The following is a 20,582-nucleotide window of genomic DNA, read 5'->3' as shown; positions in this document are numbered from 1 at the left end:
GAATACCTACTATTCGATCCCTCTCGCGATATCTTTTTCTTTCTTTTTGTTTTTTTTTCTTTTTCCTCTTTTTTTTTTTTTAGTGTATTGGATTATACGTCTCATCGTACTCAATCACCTTGAACAAATATTGAATGAGGCATATAAATGACTTGAAATGTAGTAATAGCTAATACTGAGTCTATGTCGTTGGATCCTGTGTACGTTAGGAACGACTTATGCTAGAGCAAATGTCAGAATGAATATCTAAATATATTTTTCTTTATGGCTTCTCCGTAAGATATAGCGTAATATAATTTTCCCTTATTCATTCTTCGTAGATATTTCGTTACACAGACGTTATCATTTTGGAACAATCTTCTTCAGTAAGTATGCATAGATCTAAAATGGTGCAAGATAATCATATGCTTACGACAAGCTACTCCGTATATATATATATATATATATATATATATATATATATATATGTATATCCCGAAATCGGAATAAATATATATATATATATATGCATATATATAACTTTAGGGTTCTACGAAATATAAATTAAGGCGTTAAATGCGGAAGATTATATTCATTAAAATACTATTAGGCATGAAATTAATTAGTATGTGTTATCGATATCCATCAATAGATCTTCGTACCAGTTTAATCATTTCAAAGGAACGTTCGTTAAACGTTGCTAATTAATATGTAATCTCAGTCCGTGGCTTTCCGCAAGCATACCTCATCACCACATATCGAGACTCGGGCAATCGATATTAATTTTGATCCATCTAAATCTAAATTATGTTATAAAAGTAATATCGTAGCTAATGGTTATATATTTCAATAATATTGAAAAATATTTTCACAAATTACATCTGCATAGGATAAATTATATTAATAAAAAGAAAAAGAAAAAAAAACAGAAATTATAAGATCCTACTGATTGATTTTTATGCTAAAAAGATATTTTAAATATATATTAAATATACAATATTTGTCGTTTCCATGATTAACGAGTTCAATCATATTTCGAAAGCTATCTTTCGTTATCACATATCGACTAATCTGTAATTACATAGAAGCCAGGTATAAACTATTAATAGATACGTACGATTAAACAACACATCCGTATAATCCTTCTCATATTCATTAATAATTATACAAGAGAAAAGATGCGAGCACAACTACTTGCACGCGCAATTATTCGTGTCGAGCGCATTTTCGCTGATTTTATCGTTTGCACGCCGAACCGGGACTGTAGACCCGCATTATTAGCTTGGCAAATAATCCCCGCGGATTTTGCAGTGACAAATTATCTAGGACACGAAGCAGTTTATTCGAATAGGTACACCATGTCCTCCCTATGTTATTTGCATACGCGTTATTCTCTTCCTCCCTCCGATTTCTATGTAACGATCGATTGAAGTTTGAATTCGCCATCAAAAATCTTTACGTATCAATATACAATGTACGAAAGTAAGAATCGAACGCTATTCTTTTTTCTTCTTAAAAATCTACTATAACAGATTCCAAATAAAGTCTATAAGAAATATTTTCATATGTTAACGCTTTGTTTAAACGTAATAATCTTCGTTTAAAATAATTTATCAAAATAATCTATTAAATTAGATATTCATTAGCCTAGTTATCATTTATTTAAATATATATTTTCTTGAATAAAAATATATCCGAGGATACTAAAGATGTCTTAGGAGTATGTCATCATTAGGAGCATCGAACCAATTAATCGATCACTGTTAACTTTTTGTTATCGTTGAACGATGAGCAACATCTCCCTCATAGTTATGCTTGTCAATATGCTTGCCATCCTTCGAGGCATGCGTGTAAATAACTTTCTTCAGAATCACTCTGCACGTTCGAGAACTTTAACACCCTTTCCCTTCTCCTTCTTTCCTTGTTACTTTCCTTTCTCTTCCTTGTTCCATCCATTTCCTCATCGTCGTTGTCTGCTCGCCTCAACAAGTCTCATTAATTATGGCCGACAGGCGCCAATTAATTAGAGTGTCACTACAGGCTTTTCCCTTGATCCTGCACACTGTTGTCACTATACCGGATAATTTTCCGTGCAGATGCGCCATCGTTTGATCCGAGAAGCTCGTTAAAAAAAACTCTCATCTTTCTCTTTGCGTTATAAAAACGTCGGGAAACAGAAAAGAAAAAAAAAAATAATGTGAATAGTAGAGAGTTAATTCCTTTGTAAGAAATGCACGAAATCGAGCGATAAATGTACATATTATCTATTCATACCAATTTTCGAACACTGAACATGGCCTATGTACTTCCGTTTTATTGGCCACGATAATGCCAGCGTTACAATGAAAATGCTGTCGGTCGATGGATAATTGCAATTATTAACCAGTAATAATTAGCGTCGCATTTGGTACCTCATTACGCATATATTCACACGCACATACTGTCGTTAAATAGTACACACGTACGTCCGTTTGCAATTAATAAGTATTGTGTCAAGCATTTATACGATCTTTAACTTTTTTATTCAGAAAGATAAATTTACTCTAAAATAAAGATAATTTATTGAATTTCTACGTCGGAAAAAAATTTTTATCGGTACCATTATCGTTATCATTTATAATTAAACTCATATTAGAAGTAAACAATAAGAAGAAAAAAAAGAAAAAAAAAAAAAAGAAAAGCCCAAGTCTGGAAATGAGATAGTTGACAGGTTAAAACTTTATTTACGAACTTTATAACGAACTCGTGACAATTTAAGGAAAATCGAAATTACATATCGTCCTACTAATTCCAATTTAATGTTATCGTGAAGGTGAAAATCCCCTGCGGTCTTGGGCTCGTAAAACTGTCCTCCTTTCTCCCTCCTATGTTCCTCTTTTCTCACTTCCACCAAATAATTAACGATCAACGAGAAAGACGATTTAACGAAGTACACGAGGTCGATCTACTTCGAGAAAATCGAACGAAAAGTTATTAGCGAAATGACTGCATTTATTCTTTATCAGTTTGATCAATAAATTTAATTAACGTTATAGATATACATCTAATATATAATATTGTTATATATCATATATATTTAATATTTTATAGATATATGCATATATAAAGTATATAAAAATCATATATATATATATATATATATATATATATATATATATATATAATTTTTTTTCGATTGATTAAAATTTTCATAATTAGAGAAAGAGGGGAGAGAGAGAGAGAGAGAGAGAGAGAAAGAAAATACATTCGTACTGATTTGATCTGTCTATTGATACTTTCATTAATCTCATATGAAAATATATATATTCGCTTTAAATTCTAAAGATTCTTTTGCGTTATAAATATTACCATTAACATTTGAAATAATAAAATCTGAGAGATACGAGAGAGTTTAGAATAAGAGAATATAAGATTTGTACAGTCATGACGATGGCAGATTCAGTGATAAAATCCGAAAAGATAACGTACATATATGTAATAGGATAGTCAACGTAATAGAAAAATTATATCGTGGAAAAGTGTCATGTGACCACTCGTATCCATCCATTTCTTTTCATTTCATTTTGTCTCGTCTCCGTCAGTGACACGTGCATAAACGCGTCTGCGTGTATGTATATTCTCTCTCTCTGTCTCTCTCTCTCTCTCTCTCTCTTTTTCTCTTTCTCTCTCTTTCTTTAAATCTTTTTCCAGTACTTACTTTCATCGCCATGTTTCCTTCTTTTGAGTCGACATCGACACACGGATTTTCACAGGAGAAGAAAACGGATCTTCCTCGGTAACAACGAGAATTCGACTAACATTTTGGATTTTCTTTTCACTTTTCTTTCGTTCTCTTCTTCTTTTTCTTCTTTTCAAATGAAGAAAAACGAGGTTTTCACTAAGGTCGGTAAAGGAAGCGAAATGGACGGAGGAAGGGATGCCAGACGAAATTACGACTACTTTGAGAGATGGTCTTACGTTTACAAAGAAGGAACAGTAACAATGACCAAGCTCGAAGAAACGTATGTATACGTCTATGCACACTGCTTTCTGTAAATTACAACGAGAGGACAATCTTCGAAGCTTGTTAAATCCTTTGTGGTAACAGAAAAGGGATAAAATACGTCAACGTACGATATTTCTCTCTCTCTCTCTCACACACTCTCTCACTCTCTTTCTCTTTCTCTCTCTTTCTCTTTTTCCTTCATCAATTCGTTTTCTTGGTTTTGCTAGGAAAAGTAAATCTCAAGGATAGAAATTATTATATCGTTCTCAAGCACTGTTTCTCAACGAGCCGTGTTTCATAAATCACAGATTATTGTTAACGACGACGTAAAATTTACGGTACTCTGTAAATAAAGAAAATAAAGGGAGCTAAATATTTTTCCATATTACTCAAATGAAATAAAATTGTTTCCCAATTAAAAATTCTACAAATTTGTAATATAATCGAAAAATCATTAAAATCGTTACCGACACGCTACACGTATACACATGCATGAACTTTTATACATAGTTAATATCGCAAAAGCTCATTAATTTATGATTGAAAAAATTTCTCTCGTATCGAATATTTAGTTTACAGATTGACTGAAGTGATATTAAACATCATCATATGGAACAGTTACAATATTACGTTATAACGCAATATTTCGTTGTTGAAGATTCAAATGAGATTAACCAAAATTTAACATTAAAATGTCGGACGTTAACATATGTTAAAGCTAATTGCGCATTAATATCGTGATTTACGTTTATGAATATGAATTATGAATATCGTTGTAAATCGAAAATTCATATGAAACTTTTTAGACAAATAATGTGCGTTATTACGTTGTCATGAACATATTTTAATTTTTGGGATATGTGGTATGCGGTAAGAAAGAAAAAAAGAAAAAAAAAAAAAAAGAGTAAAAGAGAGTGAAGATTTGGCAATAAGTAATTTTAATGTTCCCGTTTATAAAGTAACGTTGGATATCGATAAAATGAAGGTCGATCGAGGAACGGTAAACGCTCAAAGGCTGAGCGAGCGATGATGTGCCTATATGAACGGATCGAGAAAATCGTTTGCCGTATTGGAAAAACTGTATGAAAGGTAGTCGCGCAATATTTAATATAGAATTGCTCGAATTTTAATTTTGAGAGCAACTTTTCAACGGCACTGAACCCTCCAACCGGAATCCCCCGAGCTAGCTGGCTAGCTAGCAAACCATCTACCCTCTCTCCAGCCTGTTGTTGTCACTTGTCGCCTCAGCCAGCCCTATAACCTACTCATCCTACTACCTATTCCCTTCTTTCTCCTCCAGTCTCCCCATCCAGTTGGTTTATGTTTATGCTTTATGGAAGTTTCATATTAAATTTATGACGGCACTCTTCCAACGGAATTTTATGATTCCATGGCTGTAAACGCTCCGACAGATTTATGCCCAAAATTGGAATTAAAATTGGCGGGGTAGTGGTTCATGCTCGGCCATTGGACCGTCGCATTCTATATACACCATGGTTAAACGTATACGAAAATATAAGGCAGATCTCGCAAATCTACCGAAGTTGTATTATCATTTGTTCGTTGAAAAAATAATATAGATATTATAGTGTAAGATTAAATTTTATTCGAGTTACAGTTAAAACTGTTAAAGAAATCAAAGAATTGTTACATTCTTATCAATTTTCTTTTACAGTATCTTCTACTTGGTTCATTTTCTTTTCTTTTCTCTTAGAAAGAAATGATATCATTAGGTAGAAAAATAAAAATAAAATTATGTCCATTGCGTCTAACCTGAGTTTACTCAGAGAAACGATAGAAATCGTTAAGTAAAGTGCATGATCGCGTCCTAATAACCAGAACCTTTTTATCGTTTCGTAGGAAAATGTTCCTTCGGGGCGTTAACATTGTTGTTTTGACTACACCCCAGGGAAAAGCCATGGCTATCAGGTATTTAAAACGAGTTTAACCAGGGCTCAGAGTCGTTCATTAGTGCGGCCGCTCGGACTAAAACGAACAAGCCACGACCGCAATGGACGAGCAGTCCAGAATGATGGTGATGAGTTTTAAAACGCTCCAATTACCTTACCGTTTTCGAAATATCTCTTTCTTCTATTCTTCCCGAGCAAACTACGACATCTCATTTGTTTTATTACCATCGTCGTATATTCCCAATTCGAATTTTATTCTCATCCTCTTCGAGTAATCTTCCAATTTTATAAATTTTCAATCGCTTTTTTCAAACATTATTCATAGACATGAATCTTGTTCTTTTTTTTTTTGTTTACTTTTCCGACGAGTCTTCAAAGTAGTAACCAATATTTCTTTAACTTACTACCTCAATGTCGACGAGAACGAAGAAATAATGTTTTCGATATAATAAAAAACTTATTAGAGAGAGAGGAAGAGAGAGAGAGAGAGCGTCGATTAATGAAACATTTCGAGGAAGCATCTGCATCGAAGAATATTATAGTTTGGTATCGAGTATTCCTTATATTTCCTCTTCTATATTTCCTTTATATTTCATCTCCATTCATCCTATTCGGTAAAATTGCGGAGGACGATCGACGTAGACTCTTCTTCAGCGAAGGAAGGAATGAACGAAAACAAACGAATTCGTTGTTGTTTCGTTCGTACGTTTAGGACGGCGCAATATCCGGCTGGTCTTGTAAGAAGCATTGTGTTCGAAAGATTCGTTGACGACGATGCCGATTAGAGCCTTGAAAGTATCTACCTATTCGTCCTTGGCTTAATAACAAGCATGGAAGAAACAAAGGGCTTCCTTCATCGTTTATTTACGGTTAAAGACTGTACAATATTTTGAATTCTCTCTCTCTCTCTCTCTCTCTCTATCTCTCTCTCTCTTTCTGAAAACTTTTTGCTCCTCTTTCTCTCCTTTCATTTATTTCCTTTTACGTTCGATTTGTTCCCTATCTTTTTTCTTCTTATACGTAACGAAGAGCGTATCATCTCAAGAATCTTCTCTCCTCATTAATTTAACGTTAATTTTATTAGCATCGTTTGCCGTGGAAATCGGCGACTTTACTTAAATTCTTATACGCTTCGATTTCTATTTATTCTTCCTTTTATTCTCATTCTTTCTTTCTTTCTTTCTTTCTTTTATTGCCGAATACTAATGAGCGCACTCAACGCGAGAAGTTAAAAAGGCTAAAGATAAGAAAACGTATCATTAATATCGTTAGATTCGTTATCTTGAAAGGAAGTTGGAAATATTTATTGTTAAAGAATTGTCCACGAGCGATATTTGAATTCTAAAATTATTCTCTATCAAATTAACGAACAGAAAAATTCTAAGTTATTACTGATAACGTTCGGTACTGTAATTTCCTATGATTTTATGTAAGTGAGTAGTTACAAAATTTTTATTCCGATATTATAATTCTATTATAATTTAGTGTAAAAAAAAAAAAAAAAAATCATATAACGTTTATGTAGAGTCATATAAAAGGTAGGAGAATGCTGATCAGACCGTTTACTTCTCTCCCTTTCTTCCCTCCCTTCCACCCTCCCACTCTCTCTCCCTCTCTCTCTCTCTCTCTCTCTCTCTCTCTCTCTCTCTCTTTCTCTCTGGAGATGATTTTCTACGTGAAAGCTTTTTAAATTTGCACAAGTGTAGGTAGGTATATTCGTTCGCACAAGTATGCAATCTCTTCATCCGAGCCCGGTCGGTACTATCAAATGCTCGGGTAAATCCGTGGCTACTGATAACACCACGGGTTTTAAGCCAATCGTGAGGCGAGGACGGATTAACTCGAGATTAAATATCTCTCTCACCGTTTCAGCCACGCGTGTAATCCTACTGGTAATACCGCGAATATCTCGTACGGTTTCGACCATGGCATTCCTAGACCACGATTCTTCTTCCTTCGGCCGAACTTAATAATCGCAGCAGTAATCCTCGTTATTTACGCCGCAATGGAGCCTTCTTCTACAATATTATTAGTATTAAATCTTGGATATGCATATACACACATCGATTCTTTTCTTTTCTCATAATAATAATCTTTTTGAAGTAGTAATATCAGCTATTATAATTTACAATGTGATAGATATTGTTAGAAATCGAAACTTCATCTTTACCAATTACATAATTATATAAAATAAATATCAGAAATTGTTTGAAAGATATCAGAAAATGTGTTTCATAATTTAGATTCGTCTTATTCATGGCCAATATTAAGTTTAATAGTCACATAGACAAACTAAATGATTTACTTGTATAACGTGCAACTTTTAATAAATGAGATAAACAAACGAAAATAGAAAGAGAAAGACAGAGAAAAAGAGAGAGAGAGAGAGAGAGAGAGAGAGAGAGTTTACGGGTGAGAACGCACATAACGAAAATATCCGAAAGAAGGAACGATTCGAGTGGACGATCCTCGACGTTCAAGTGGATGAAGGTCTATGGTACATAAGCACGGTCCATTAATCAGCTAGCAAACGGCATTTCGCAATCTCTGAGCTTGCAACCTCAAGCTCTGGATATTGGATGATGTACCGAGCATCCTTACTAAAAATTTATAGTTCGAGCAAGTACCAACGTGGCACGATTTTCTTGCAGAAGAAGCAATGTTTTTCGAAGACGCAAAGCTTTCTCTCTTTCCCTCTCTCTCTCTCTCTCTCTCTCTCTCTCTCTCTCTTTTTCTCTCTTTCCCTCCCGTGCATACGTGCAAGACTCTCAATTTTTGATAACCTATGTCATTGTGAAATCGAAAGGAAAGAAAACGAAAGGAATGAGAATGAAAGGAAAGAGAACGAAAGGAAAGAGAACGAAAGGAAAGAGAACGAAAGAAAATCGAAAGAAAAAAGAACTAATTTAATTTTGTTCGTACTACTGAAATAACTGATTTCGAGACAAAAGATAAAAAGCTTAGCATATTTAAATAATACATTACTTTTTTCAAAACTCAAAGTAACTGATAATTATCGAGTGTCAAAGGATAGTTACAATTGGTATAAGCTCGAATTAATTTTTTCAATGTGATCAAAAATATTCACAACGACATTAACATAATAACGTAAATTTAATAAGAACGAAGAATCGAGAAGAAAAGTAAGAAGAGACTTATTGTTATTATTATATAATTGCATAAAAGGTTGACGGCGTGACGAACACCAGCATTAAATTAAAATTTCTTATCTACCGTTACGACATCAATGCTCGTACTGTTGCTGGTGATGATAATAATATCCGGTAGAAAAAGATCCTAATTTCCTTATTCTCAACCGAGCCAGACATCCTTCTCGTATGCATTACGTCGTATTACACCGAGCAATAAGGAAGTACCGTCGTCATTTCCCGAGTCGCGCTGTTCTCTCTCTCTCTCTCTCTCTTTTTCATTCTCTTTCTCTCCTTTTCTTTCAACGTTTCATTCGCTTCTGTGCATAAAACCACAATTTATTAGCCACCCAGTGTTACCCCCGCTGCAATTCAGTTCTCTTTTCGGGCAACTCGTTCGAGCGAGACTGCTACACTTTCTTCGAAAGGCGCGACCTGGAAAGAAAACGAGTTGGTAACAGTAAAACGTGTAAGCCACGAAGAACGACTTCGGCGAAGCTTTTGCGAAGCCGGTTTACGTTCGGCTAAGAGCCACGGATTCTTCTAAGAGTAAGCGTAGGATCCGCTGAAATTATACGAAGAAGGAGGAAACTATTTATTAAGGAGGAATAGTTGAGTAGACATTTTCTACCTAATCCACGGAGATGTGACAATGTAGAAGAGAGGCAAGAGAGCCACGAGGCCATTGTTACATACCTCGAAACTCTGAAATCCTCTCCTAAAATCCTCGTCTTTGTCTCTTATTCGCGTCTATCTAGTCTCACTCTCTCTCTCTCTCTCTCCTCTCTTTCTCGTTCGTACATGCTTACCAATATGTCTGTTCCATTGTATCATGTTTTCACAGAGCGAGGTCAATATGTTGAAATCTAGCAAGTTGTTCCCACAACTTAACGATTCTCTCTCTCTCTCTCTCTCTCTCTCTCTCTCTCTCTCTTTCTCTCTTTCTCTTTGGACGAAGACGAAATTCGAAAACATAGCATCATTGTGACGGTGTTTCGATTAAACAGTACCTATTCCATACTGATCTATTCATTGTCTGGATAAACGGCCATTGTGAAAGGTACGATTTCTCTCATTTTGCTTTTCCAAGCAGATAGCTTTCGGAGTCGAGTGATACGTAAACGATACAACCGAATTTCAAAATTCCAGTCCTTTCTTGATAACATATATACACGAGATAACATCTACTATGTATATTCCAAACTTTCTTGTTATTCGCTAAGAGTTAATTACGCGCGATTACAACTTAAAAAGGTAAGGTAGAACGGCAACGTTTAGTTTAATATAAAAGGAATAACGATATATAAGAAAGGAAACACGAGAAACGAATTACCCTTCTTGCAATCGATCGATCATCTTTCTTCTTTACGAAAGAAATAGGAAGGATAACGAAGCGAGTCGTCAAGTCGAACCCGGTCAAAGATGATTTGAGAAGCAATGGAGAAGGGATGGTAGCTAAGGGAATCGCAGTAATCCCTGAAGTTTTTCAATTACCGTTGGGAAAGAAGTAGAAAAAGCGATAGATAGAGAGAATGAGAAGGAGCTAAGTAAAGAGGGATAGGTATACCTTATAAAATAAAAGGCATTGACGAAGGAAAGGAAAGATAATCGGACGAACGACGAAAAGGGACGGAATATAATATATCGATCTGAAGAAAATGATGGATCGTTTGGTATACCTGCGTCGTGCCGAACAGGCACTGGACTCAAGGCACCAATTACATCTTTATCGGACCGATCCATACCAACATTCGAACGCGATACATCATCGTTCGCGAAACCTCATAACCGTACGAAAGTCCAAGCTCAACCAAAGATTTATGCCAGACCGAATAAGGGGCAAGCAAAACGATTTTCTCTCCTATCTTTATTCCCCTTCTATTCCCTTCCCCTCTCCCCTCTCCCCACTCCCCTCCCCACTATCCTTCCCCTCCCCTCTTCTTCGGACGCACGACCGAGTTTCTCCTCGAGCTATCGAGAACATACCATTCTCTCTCATGTATGTATGTAGTTACTTCTCAAACAAGGCAGACCTTTCGATTGTTCGAAGAAACTGTGTACCAAGCCCTATATATGTCACTTGAGAAACGATTCGTCTCTCGAGTGGCATCGTTTGGTAAATGGACAGTTCCTTTCGCGAATTCGACCTTATGGTAGCATAGAGATAAAACGAATGGAAGGACTTCGATGTTCCTCTTTCACTCAAAAGAGATTCAAATACGCGTTGTCTGAAGAAATGGAAATATTCGGTAGATAATAGAACTGAGTGAATTTTTTTATTTTCATATTGAAGTTGTAAGTAAATATTAACGTGACAATATTACAAATTTCAATAAGATTGAAATTTGTTCATTTGTCCGATATATATATATATATATATATATATATATATTTCTAGCTGGACGAATTTAAGAGAGATATTTGAGGAAAAGTAAAGAGAACCAATTGTAAAAAAGTTCCACGCTTACGTAGAGTTATAAGGACTTTTTCTAATTAAAACGGAACCGTCACTTTTTATAAAGAAATAAAGATACTGATCCTTTCTCCAAAGTGTCCTTTCTCGTTGAAATAACCCTGGCGGTTTTCCGAGAACCATCGTAATTTTCTAGTTTTTCGCTTTAAATACAGTCGGTATACTTGGAATGATGGGAAACTTCGAAAACTCACCTTCTTTAATGTTCTTCGCATTGCAAAGATGTTGTAAGTTACGCCATAGTGGAAAGGAATATTCGAAGGGTAAAAGTTCTGAGGTCGAGTTGAAGCGAGCGAAGGGGAGGTAGATCAAACGAACAAGGAGACTATATCATTTTAGACTCGTCTAGGAACATGCATTTCAAATTATGTGCTCAACTCTGACGTTGGCTGGTGGTGGACCTTGCTCAGAGGTGCTTCCGACTAGGAATCAGCTATGTGATACTTTGAGGACTTCGTTTCCTGCGAAGGCAACATTCTTCGCGAAGATAAAAGTCTCGTGAGCACCCCTGAAGTAATCTAGACTCTATTGCCACTATCAGGAGCGGCGATCAGGGTTGCTTGTTTCCCTTTGAACCAACCGGGTCAACTGGCTGCAGTGTCAACACGCCGGAAGTAAGTATTCCTATAACGGGCCCCTCTTCACGAGTCTTAGATTCTTCCTCCTTCTTTCTTTCTTCCTTTTTCCCTTCCTCTTTCTCCTTCCTCTTTCTCCTTCCTCTTTCTCCTTCCTCTTTTCTTACTTTCTTCTCCTCAATCGTCGACAACTTTCCGGTTTGGCAAATAGTCATCCAGGACGATCAAAAACGTGTGGAATCCTTTGTATACTATTCCGTTTGAAGATTAAGCCCGTTTCGAGATTATCAGAAAAAGGATGGAAACGTTTTACTAGATCCTTTGTCGAAGGATAAACCGTTCAAAGATTTTTATTTATTCATTGCTAGACAATTTACTTATACTTACTTTTTTTACAATTGATTTTTACAATTGACCATGAGAAAGTATATGTGATACATAAGACACAGCACAAGTTAGTCGAAGCGATAAGGGAATATTTTTATCGAGTCTGTACACTTTCGAAGTGAGTTCAACGGATGTGAAACTAGCTCTAACACATTCACCTGTGGCAAAATCGAGCTACTCGTTGCGAAGGAGCTTTCAGAACTATCTCGGGCCCACGGGAGCGACGATTTGAGTCTCTCGGAAAGTAAATTCACCTGGCGAGTATCTGGAGTTGAGGTTAAAAAGTACTTCGTGAGCGACCTTTTCGGCGTTATCGCTACTGCCATATAAGGACATCGTATTGTTACCTTACCGGCGATAACACTGATCTTTATTAAACTATAAAAAAGAAAGGTGGGATGATAATAATAATAATATACGAGCATGCGTTTTTATCTATCAAAATGTTTCTATATTTTTTTTGTTTTGTTTCTTTCTTTTTCATCAAGCATGCCAAATGTAAAATAACATATACGCACAATATCTAAACGGATTTATTTTCATTTTAACAGTTTTGTTTGACTTAAATCTTTGAAAAGTTAAGAATTTTTCTATTTTTATTTAACTTTTTTCTAGGTTAAATTATTTCTCACTGCATTTCATTATGAAAAGAGAACGCCATTATGGGAAAGAGTGAGAAGGTAGTCGCTTTGCGAGAGCAAAAGAAGACGGCGTGTAAAATACGAGAGAACCATTTCGTTTTAAAATAAAGAAAAAAGAAATACTGAGCATGCAAGTTATAAATGCATAATGCATGGAAGGCCTGCCGTGCTCTGCGCGCAAGTGGGAGGTACCATAAGCAATTTACGAATATATAAACTTTACAAAGATAAATGCTCGAAATATTATTCAGACTCGGTGCACTGCGTTATATTGCCTGCTTAAATGTTTCTATGTGTGTATGGCAATGCCGAGTTAGCACGGACCGAAAGCAACTACGTTCTTTTCTGGTACTAATTACGATGAAAAGGGCAAGACGCGAAAGATCGCTAAGTAGATTTCAGATGGGATTCATAATTTTTAAAACCGATCTTCCAACTCGAATCCTCCCTTTTGCGTACCGCTAAAGTCTTTCTTTTTTATTTGTTATATACCAAATGTAATACTATGTAGAGATAGAAATCATCGTTATAAATTCGTTCTCTTTTCTTTTCTTTTTATTCCAGTTTTTGTTTTGTTTTTTTTTTCCCCTGTAGAAACTCACTCGATTGCTTTAGCGTACTTGGTTTGACTCGAAGCCACTTTCCTTTTTTCGTTTCGCTACGTATCTTACCGTACCACAAACTCTTCTCCTCCGACCATAATGGTGGACTTTAGGAAAGACTCTTCGTTCTCGTCTGGTTATTCATGGAATGACTAATCTCAAGCAAACCGGACGATTCAATGTGCCACGTTTCTTTGTCACTTGGTTTGTCCGGTCCACACTATTCCTGTTCACCTAATCGGTGGAAAGAGCTTGTCATATTTGCCATCTCTCTTTCTACCATTTGCTCCGTTTTATATTTTCCATTTCTGTTGAAGATTGTCGAGCGCAGCGTCGACCACGAGCGACCAAAGTCATTCTGAGATTCAACTCGAGTCCAAGGAGAGAGAAAGAGAAAGAGATAAAGGGATAGAAAGAGAAAATGTCGATGTCCAACTAGAAGGAAGAGAGAAAAGAGAATGTGAATGAAGTGGAAATCCCGTGCGAGGAAGCTAGAGTGAGCCACGTTTGTATGGGCTCGTTTGAAAGAAAATGAAGCTAGCATTTTAATGAGACACTCCAAGACTCACGAGAGCTGCAAATAGATTCACTGATATCCATCTTTTTCCGAAAGACCTCCACCGACGTTCAAATGCCTCGTTTTTCATAAGCGGTTGCGATTCGCTTGAATCGTCTGTCCTGCTCCAACGCCATTGCCTTCTTCCTACTCTTACTCTTACTCTTACTCTTCCTCCTCCTCCTCCTTCTTCTCCTCTTCTTCTTTTCCTCATCCTACAGTTTCTCCACTGATATCATCCTTTTCAAAACGCTCGCACATCTTCTTTTTATTCACCTACGTCGCTCGCACGACCTTTTTTCCAAGATATCATTCCTGGAAAATATCCGCAGGAGCATCTTTTATAACGTTTTTCTATATAGATGAATCACTGATCAATGACCCTATTGATAATCCCTTAGTGAAATAGGACTTGGTTTATTCTAATGAAATAAAATGATTTTATTTCAATTGAATGAGAAATTTATAAATATCGAACATTTCTTTTTCCAAGAGTAAAAAGTTCTTAAAAGTGGTACGCACATAAAGGGAAAAGGATATCCGTTTAGTGATCTCGGAAGCCGCGCGACAATTTATTTGATAAATCAATGGGGCGGATTCTAAATTGTTCGTTCGGCTCTATGTAGGTGCCTGCGAACCAATTAAGATCCATGATTAACGACCAACCGTGTAACTCCGAGCGAAGTTTTGGATCGGCCGCAGTTTCATTCGCCGACGTAGAGACGTGTCCTATTCGGAAATCCTATATAACATATATAGTACGCGCTAACCTATACCAATTTAAATGGTATTATTGAAAATTGGACCACAAGGTTTAACTTACTTCGTACATTTCAGTTCTTGCAATTCAACATTTTCTACGATTTTCTAGGATATTCGAGAAATATCCTAACGATGATTTAGTTCTTCATCAAATTTCGTAATAAAAAGAAAAGAAAGGAAAATGATAACGTAACTTATCAATTATTTCTACACATTAATATTTACTTTATGACTAATGATACCTATATCATTTCTTTCGTTTTCTTTACTTTTACATTTCTACAAAAATAAATAATCCATTAATAGACTGAAAGCAATGAAACTTGAGATAATTCAAAGTAGAAATTCGATTTGTTGTTGAGTAACGAAGATTTCTTTTTTTTCTTTTTATTATTTTGTTTTCTTTTTTTTTTTTATGTAAAACGTCAAAAGTACCTAATTAAATTGACATGGAGCTAGCGCCAGTTTAAATGTCACGCGATTGTTTTAATGGATTCTAATTATTTGAGAATAGGGTTATGAAGTTGCTAACCGTCGGAGAATTGCCGACTGTCGGTGATGGCATAAAGCACTGTGCAAACTGAAAATGGATTAAGTTTGGAATTTCGCGGTTTGGAAAGTACTCGGTTGACCGAGTAGAGTCACTGTAAATCTACGTAAAACATGGTAAGATTAACTTCTGCTTGGCTACTAAACTAACGAGTTACATAACATTTAGAGTGACATTTCTTTATACTTGTTCTTTCAATAAATCCAAAATTTTCCAATCATCAAAAGAAGACATTCATAAATTTGTAATTTAAAAAGAATAAATATAAATGTTAAATAATAAATTATAAGATGCATTTGTCTAAAAGACAATGTCAAAGTTTGTGATGTATGAAAAAGACACATTCATGAATCTAAGATCATTCAGATTTATCGAAGCGAATGCCTTTAGAAAATCTCGACAATGTGTTTGATCGCACGATATTGGACTTTCTCGGAATAAGTTTTAGAATCGATACCGGTTCTTGAAAAACTAACATGGCTGACTCGCACGACAAGGGTTTCGCAAATACGCTTTTGAAAGAGCTCAGAGATTCGTGATCTTTTTCACACTCCGACCTTTTACCACCATTCGAAACTTTCTTATCTGTCGTTTTTTTTCCTCGGTTAAATTCGCGTTCCTTTCTATCGTCGAATCATAATTCGAGATCTGAAGTTAAATACGCGTCCCTTTGCAGATGGAATAAAGATGGAGAAAGACATTAAGCAAACACTTTCTCGTCTCTTCGTACTCGTCCGCGAGTTTCTATAACTTCCCTTTCTAGGTTCAACTCACAGGAAAGGCAAACGTACTGATATCTCCATCTCTGTTAACTAACCATTAAAGCTGTACGGTACTTCACTCTTGCTTATTAAGCGACCATGCTTTCACCCTTTTCTAATCTTCCATCCACATCTGCTCTGCCTGGAAATGTCTACCAACGAGAAATATAATAATGTTGGCTTTGCGAATGATGGATGATTTATTTAGGAACACAGATGTCGTAACAACATTCGATAATGAAATAGAAATGGTTGAAGGTGAAGAAGGAACAGAAGTGAATTAGTTGGAAGTAAAGAGAAGTAAAGAAGAAGGAGGAGAAAGAGAAGGAGGAGGAGGAGGAGGAGGAGGAGGAGGAGGAGGAAGAGGTGAAGAAGGAGAACGGTCTAGAGAAAGAATATTAGTTCATAGCTCGATGCAGTTTACTTTAAATCTCACGAATGGTTTCTCGTCCGCCTTCCTGGTTTAAGATAAGCTACAAAGTCTGTCCGGAAAACGGAAGTAATGGCTTACCAGATATTATCAACTACTGTAGTATACGAGGCTATCGTTGTAAAGGGGACTAGAAAAAAAAAAAGAGAGAAAGTAAGAGACAGACTAAAACCGCTTGGTGGATCTCTATATCACTTTTAAGGAAATATTATACTGAAACTAACAAGCATCATAAACTTTTCCGTGTGATTTGTCGCATAAGTGCGACAGAATATATAGAAAATTTGATATTCAATGTACAATGAGAAACAATAATGTTGTCTGTTGTTTCTTTTCATTCTTTTCATAATAACAATTCATTCATATAATAACAAATAAATATGTGCATTTTGTAGATTATTGATTATTATAATTTCATTTCATACTTTATATAAATTTTTGAAGTATCTTTAAAATCGATCAAACTTTTATTGAGAAATGGATAAATCATGAAAACAATTTTTTTTTACAGTCTATATATTCACGATTATTCATTTTTACAAAGATATCCGTGCGTTTGAATGATTTTCAAATTTCATGCTTTTTTTTTTTTTTTTTTTTTTTGTATTAGTTTTCAATAAACCATTAAATAAAAAGAACAAGAACAACAAACAACAAGCTTTTCAAGGTAAAAGTTTTTTACACCACGGAATCCCATTTAGGAACTCGTCAACGAACAACTATGGTCCTTTCACCTTACAATTTGCTTTATCTTGTTATAAAGGATTCACGACCCCTATCACGTCAAATAAAGGTACCCTTTGTTTCACCGCTTCGTCGGTCTATTCGTTTCTCTCATCATCTGTTCGATAGTGGGCTAGTTAGGTAATAAAAGATGACGGGGAGCGGGTAGAGAAACGTCAGTATTCCACTTCGTGAGATCGAATCACTGGTTCGTAATAGTGATTCGTTTAATACTATCTTTTTTTTTTTTACTATTAAACGAATACTATCGTTTTTCGTTTAATAGTAATCTTCTAACGATGAAGCGTTAAATTTCTTTTGTAATGTTTCAAGGCTGTTCATCACTCAAGATTTTATTTAAGATTTAAACCGGCAACGAATCCAGACGTAATTCTCGATCAATTTTTATGAAAAAGATTTCATTTTAAAGGTAAAAAATATATTTTTCAAAAAAAAAAAAAAAAAAAAAAAAAAGAAATGAAATCTACTAGATATTTAAATTTATTTAATTTCTCATTAATATATCCAATTTTGTAACATGCATATAGAAATTCATCGTAACACTTTGATGACGAAAATTGTTTATGAGTAAGAGATTGTAATTTAATGATATTATTCCATGCATGTAGATCAACATTGTAATTAAACAATATCACAAGATTGGAAAATTACATACTGAACTATTATAATTTGCAAATGGATTTTTTTCAAAAAAAAAAAATCTTTCACCAATGTAATATTATTATTCTTTATTTTCATCTTAATTTCAATCATAGAATATTTCTGACTTACAGACAAATCAGTATAAATTATTTTACTTTTCAATGTATATTTTGTACTATTTCGTAATAACTACTTAACTAGAAATAAAAAATATAAAATTTGTACAATTAATAAACACTTTTCGAGTAATCTATCTTCGTAACTCAACTTTTTCCGTGTTTAAAAAAAAAGAAAAAAAGAAAAAGAAAAGAAAAGAAAAGAAAACTATATAATATAAACCTTACGCTATAACTTATACTAACTAATAACTATACCTTTAAGTATAAGTTATATTTAGGAAACATTAACTTTCGGATATAAACTGAGAATTAATATTGTTATCAAAAGATGAAATAAGATTGAAAAAATACAGATGCATGACCGAAGTTACTATTATAGAGGAAGATTATGATTGTATTGTAATATATTACGATATTTCTATTAGAGAACAAATTTGAGATTTTTTACTTTATATTTTTTCATTCATGAAAACTCGATGATTCTTTTCCAAAAATAGCACGCCAACGAAAATTTCGGACTTGTAAGTTTGATCTATGGGAAATCGAATTATTCAATAATAAAAGAGAAAAAAAACTGGGTCGTCGCAGGCTCGTAAAAAGGACTTGCGAAGAGAGCCCGAACCCTTAAGGATTTACAAGGTTACTCTTCCTTGAACGAACGTAAGAGGATATTATACGAAATATTACACGAAATGACCATTTCACTGATATAAAATAACGATTATTGAATAAACAAATCAATGCCATTAATATAATAACGATTTCGTTTTATATTTTAACGTAATTAAATCATTTATTAATCGGATACATTCACACTTCATATTTATTTCTTCGTAAACTATTTCTTTGTAAAATATTTATGATACGTTGTCACGACAATGTAATATAATACTCTTAAATGTTAAAGTTTAAATCCATTAAATATTTCGGTATACGTATTAAATAAGTAATATGCAATCAGTAATATTATTCGTTGTTTTAAAGTATAAATATTTGATATAAATATTTGATATAGCCGCATTCGATTCAAGTCTTCGATCAATTCGATTATCCGATATACATTTAAATCTATATTGAATGTTTGGTAAAAAATAATAATCATTGTATAATAAACGTTCAAACAATTACATATTCTTACTCATTGTCAAACTAAAAAATTTTATCAGCTAGTTTATCCTTAATTGGAAATTAATTCTGATTTACCATGGATTTCTGAAGTTGAAACTTAATTCAGCTTGAACAGGCAAGGAAAAGCGAGAGATAAGGAATTTAACAAATTGCAACAATATGAATGATTTCTCTCTCTCTCTCTCTCTCTCACTCTCTCTCTCTCTCTCTCTCTCTCTCTATTTCTCTCTCTTTCTTCCAGCTTTCAATCAAAGTTCATTATATACGTAACTAAACTATCGTGGCATATGTTGTTTCTGTTTTCAATAGTACAAATGTACAAATGTTTCTTGAGCTTTGGTAATACATATGTGTACATAAGTAAGATATATGTAGATTATGTAGATGCACTAGAATATGTAGGATATACAGAAAGTTAACAGCTTATACATTCACCCTCTGTTCTGTTATTTTCTCTCTCTCTCTCTCTCTCTCTCTCTCTCTGTCTCTTCCTTTCTTCCTCTTATTATGAGAGCAAAGGAGCGAAATTTTGGATTATCATCCATGGTTAGATGCGTTCACAACCTCCAGAAACGAAACAATTTCCTCGACTCGAGCCAGTGAAAAGCCGAGGATGCACTGCGTAGTAATGTTCATGAAAAGGAGGAAAGAGAAAAGACGAGGAAAGAGGAATAGAGAAAGGAAGAGAGAGAGAGAGGGAGACAGATAGAGAGATAGAGAGAAAGAAAGAGAGAGAGAGAGAGAGAGAAAAGAGGGAAAGAGAAAGAAAGAGAATGGCCAGTAGCAGTGTTCCGACATCGCCAGGATATCCGGGCATAGCTCGAGTATAATCGTACCTTGGAAAACTGGCTATTCGTTGGAAAGCGGATAATTCCAAACCTTTCCTGCAGTCGAATCGTCGACTTTCTCGTTCGGTCAGTGAATTGGTGGACCTTAAGAGAACACACTGTGAAACGAAAAGAGAGAGAGAGAGAGAGAGAGAGAGAGAAAGGAAAAGAATCAAGAAGATAAAAAAAACTCGGAAATAGACCTCTTGAGGATCATCGAGAAGAGTATAAAAAACGATAAGAATACAACGAGAAGACAAAGATTTTCTACTCTCTTTCTTTCTCTCTCTCTCTCTCTCTCTCTCTCTTTCTCTCTCTCTTTCTTACTCTTTGTCTCTCACTATTTCTCTCTTTTCGAGTCA

Source organism: Vespa mandarinia, chromosome 9, assembly GCF_050613455.1.
Source record: "Vespa mandarinia isolate Hongniang chromosome 9, ASM5061345v1, whole genome shotgun sequence".
Taxonomy (NCBI): Eukaryota; Metazoa; Arthropoda; class Insecta; order Hymenoptera; family Vespidae; genus Vespa; species Vespa mandarinia.
Note: the sequence above shows the minus strand (reverse complement) of the source record.